We start from the raw sequence: 4,884 nt of genomic DNA on the forward strand, positions 1-4,884 counted from the left end.
ATGCCTCTCGCAATGACTAAGTTCACAATATATTGTAGTTTACATTACACTGTAGAGAATCTACTGCTGATTTTATAAAAATATTTTTATATATAATAGCTTGCATTAAAGTTTCAAATGCAAAAGTGAAGTATCATGCTTCAGTTGTTCTCTAAACAGAAACATTAATTTCGAACGCGCCCTTGTCATATCAAAGAACCTACTGTTGATTTTATATGCCTGACATTATTGCTTGTGCGGTGATAATGACTTGAATTTAAGTTTAAAATGAAAAAGTCAAGTATCATTGTGCTATTATGCTTTAAACAGAAACATTCATTTCGAACGCGCCCCTGTCATATCAAAGCACCTACTACTATTAACAGGTACTACCACTCAGGATCAGAGTGGACCTGGGAGCAATGGCAATTGGATATTAATTCGTAATACCAGAGCATTTATTAATACATAATACAGAAAAGCAGATTCCAGATTTTCTAAACAATCAAGGTTTTCTAACATATCTTGAATCTTCTACGACAATAATTCAAAAAAAGAAGAAGAAAAAAAAAAGATTATGTTAAAAATCGGAAACTTATTTTAGAAAATATGTTTTTGTGATCCATTTACTTTTTACGAAATCGCTTCCATGTTACATTTGATGTATCTATTTCACAGTTTGCCTTCGCCGCGGTTTGCTTGAGCTGTGTTAGTGAAATAGATATTCTTGTATGTGAGGTGGTGGTGGAGTACTCGCCTCGCATGCTAGTAACGAGGATTTCAGACAAAGCCGTTGTGTGTTCGAGCCTTGACAAAGTTAATCCATACTGCTAAGTGTTAACTAACAAGAAGCACTTGTTCATTGAGAACTTTTATGTGCGTAAGAAATTATTTCGTAAATATTTATTTTGCGCGTATTTCATTTTTCTACATGTTACAATACGTTATTCTGTTGCATACAACGGGTTGGTTGGTTGTTTTTGTTTTACGTCATATCAACCCTTTTCAGGTTATTTAATGCCGAATCCAAAGATTTTTGAAAAACAATTTTTTAATAGAATCTATTTGTTGTTTTCAAGTCGATTTCCACAAGCTGGGACCTCACCATCGAATATAGTTTAAGGTAATATCCAGGACCATGCATACAACGAGATGCAAAATCTCTCGGCCGAGGCTTTGGTTATGATCATCTTACCTTTTATGTTCCACGTGACGGCGTCTATCTCTGATGATTTCCCCTCATTATTATTAGAGGAGAAAGTTTAGATCGTATATGAAATCCACAAGCAGTCTCCAGTCGCAGATATATTCTCGTCATGGGAAGATGATATACGGCACCTAGCATTCCCAAATGGTCACCCATCTAGTACTGGCCAGCATTCACATTGCCTAACTATGATGATCAAACGAGTACCAGTGCTTCAATGCGATTATGTTGTACGCATGACGAAAACTCTTATGTTCAGCGTTTTTTTTCTGATGAATTCCCCTTGTTGCATATTAGCACATCAGGGGTATCGCCGAATTACCTGAGCAAGAAGAGTATTAATTATTATTATCGTGTACATTGAATTAGATTTGTTTTCAAGAGAAAAATGTAATTCAAGGACAGATATGGTTAAATGACGTTTTAGGAATTTAACTTGACTAGATTTTATAAACAGTAACAGGAAGGAGTTTTAGATAAATAAAAACAAATATGTTTTAATAGAAAATAATGTGCATTAACAATCATAATACCTAGATACGTGATACAGATGTCGGCTGATAGGATTCTTTGTGGACGTGCAAATAACCTAATCACAAAAGAATAGTATTTAAAATATATGCGGACGTTAGTCACAAAAGAGACGAAAGGAGTCGAAAGTCAGTCGAAGAAGTCAGACGAGAAATCGGGGTAGAAGACATTGCGGAAGCCGGCGAAATCAAGATCCGAAGCGTTGTAATCTCCGAAATGTTGACAGTGTGTAAATAAATGTTATATGAAATATGACGTCGTGTGACGTCATTTTTCGAAGAAAAGCAAGTATGTGAATTTGTCCTGATTGTTACTGTAATATAAAATGTTTCTCTGACTCTTAAATGTTCACAGACTCTGTCTTAGGCTGGTGCATCTGCCACTAGTCTCTCACTCCTAGACAAGGGGCAAAAGAGAGTCGCCAATCTGGTAGGTCCTGAACTGTCATCTAAGCTTCAACCTCTGTCCCATCGACGAAATGTTATATCCCTCTGCCTGTTCTACAAGTACTTTAACGGTGAATGCGTTTTTTTGTAGATGCTTTTGTATCGAGGAATTCTTTTTACGGGGTGAGGGTGCTGGCCCCACGCCCAACCTTCCCAGAAGGTACATACAGCGCCTAGCCTTCCCAAATGGTCACCCATCTGGTACTGGCCGGGTTCAACGTTGCTTAACTTCGGTGATCTGGCAAGAACCGGTGTGTCAACGTGATTGTGCCGTACGCCCCTTCACAGTAGAGATCCCTAGATGTAAGAGAGCCTTCTACTCCAGTAGTTTCCTCCCCAGAACAGCTAGACTTTGGAATTCCCTTCCTGGTTCCTGCTTCCCCAACTGTACTGACATGCAGAAGTTCAAGTGTAACGTGAGCCGACATCTTGCTGCCTAACTCCCTACATACCCTGATGTTTATGTCCCTGATAGTAGCCCCCTACATCAAAGTGGCAATGTGCCTTGTTTGGAGTGAAAATGTAATAAAAAAAAAAAATTAAAAAATGACATAGACTGTTGTTATTATATACGCTCCTCTTCTTCTTCTTCTTCTTCATCAAAGAACATTTGTCTAACTCTCCATCAATGGAATATTGTCTCCTCTCATCGTTTGAAGCCCCTCATGTACAAGTATCTGTTATCACCTCAAAATAACATGTCGATATGCCCACGTCATCGTGTCCGTCTAGCTGAAGCAAAACATTCAATCAAATATCGATACTTTGATACCCTGCTATTCAACAATACCTCTACAAGTATAACTATTTTTTTTTTAAATTTCATACTTAAAAAATATCTAATTATTTACTTCATCCATGGTTCTGGTTTCCTCCATCCTCTTTGATGTCTCGTTGAGTTTAACCATGACCGACTTTTTGACTGCATTTCTAGTACACCTTCACGTTCTTTAAAAGTGAAATGACACTTTATTCTATACTATCTCCCGTTTTCTTTTCTAACAGGTATATCTATTCACGTCGGTTCTTCGTTATTATAGCGAAATTCGAAAATTGAACTATTGGATTTCAATTTAAATCAATGGTATCTATTGAATTGCCTTGTCGCGGTAATGGACATATCCAAAAATTACGAAAAGCGATAAGATAGAAAATGAATTATTAATAAAAATAGTTTTCATGGACAATTAGCGAAAAATTTAGTTTTTTGCAAAAAAACAAACAAACAAACGAAGAGTTCTAATTGCTACAAAAGGGAAATAAATATTATCTGAAAACTAAAAAATATTTATTTCACAAAACTTAATTTTCGTTGTCTTCGAAAACCATTTTCATTGGTAATTATTTTTCTACCTTATCGTTTTTCGTAATTTTGGGATATTTTCATTGCTGAGATACGACAATTTAGTAGAGACCATCGGTTTCACTTGAAATCCACTATTTCATGTTTTAAATATCGCTACAATAACGAAGGAACCTTTATGTCTGGACTTTCTTCTGGTCCTGCTTTCACCTCCACCGTCTCTGCCCCCGCCTTACATTTTCATGTTTACTGCTGATATTTCTTTATAATTTGTAATTAGTATCCATTCTTATTTTTTACTATTTACATAAATGAAGACGAAATATTAGCTTTAGACATAAAGTTGCTTTCATTTTATTCTATTGTGTCGTTATTGATTGATATATGTGTGCGTGTGTGTGTGTATGTGTGCGTGCGTGCGCGCGCGTGTGTGTGTGTATCTAATATATAAACTCCTATATGTTTGTTTGTTTGTCGGCCTGTCTGTCCGTCTGTCTGTCTGTCTGTCTCCATAACTAAAAGTCACAGAGCTGTGCTACGGACCTCAAAGTATTGAATCTATCACGGGCCGTTCTTTATGGGCGTTTAGCCGGTTAAAATAGTTTTTAAAAGGTTCAAAAATGGGTCAAAATTGAAAAAAAAAAAAAAAAAAACGTTAAAAATTTTGTACATTCATCTTAGATTATTATTAATTTTTAATTTTTAACCAGTTTAAATGCGTGTCACGGTAGTCCAATGGTAACGTCACCAACTTTGAATGTTTGGTTTCGATTCTAACTGATGGCACCTAAATACTTTTTTTTTCTTTTTACTTTTGAAATGACGACTCTAATATATACGAAATCTGTACAAATTAAAATATCATATTTAAGCGTATTTTATGCCAGGGCAAAGCTGGGTGCCAGCTCGCGCTGTTGTGTAGCGGATAAATATTGAGGATGACGGGGGGGGTCATATCGGTGACAACATATAACGGAGATTCAGAACAGAGGTGGTAATGACATTTATATATTCTGGGCGAGACATTTATAACAGAGCTGAGAGAGATGCGAATTCATTATTGAAGGAATGTTTACAGAGATGATAGACAAAACATACTTACCTTTCAGTTGGTGGAATGACGACACGAAGACAAACAGTTACAAAATATAGATGCTGATTCTTTCATTCATCAGCCGGCCGATTGATGACTCAGGAATTCAAGTTTGAATGAGTACATGGTTTCCCCCTTCGCCTCTAAGGGCATCAGTTTCACTAAGTCGCAGTCCGATTATCGTTTCTAACTGACTCTATCACTGTGACTGTGATTGTTTGATATTTCATATGCATGTCACGTTGGTTAAGTGGTAACGTCACCAGCTATGAATGCTACAGTTTTGCTTTCGGTTTCGATTCTAGTTAATAGTACCCAAATACTT

The 4,884-nt window shown here is 36.5% G+C and overlaps 1 pseudogene; it reads right to left on the reverse strand.

The window, feature by feature from the left end:
• Positions 1-2,324: 2,324 nt before the first annotated feature.
• On the reverse strand, positions 2,325-2,441 carry LOC145252919 (5S ribosomal RNA; annotated as a pseudogene).
• Between the last annotated feature and the right edge of the window lie 2,443 nt (positions 2,442-4,884).

Source organism: Euprymna scolopes, chromosome 29 (genome assembly GCF_053919585.1).
Source record: "Euprymna scolopes isolate OS-2025 chromosome 29, ASM5391958v1, whole genome shotgun sequence".
In the NCBI taxonomy this organism is placed as follows: domain Eukaryota; kingdom Metazoa; phylum Mollusca; class Cephalopoda; order Sepiida; family Sepiolidae; genus Euprymna; species Euprymna scolopes.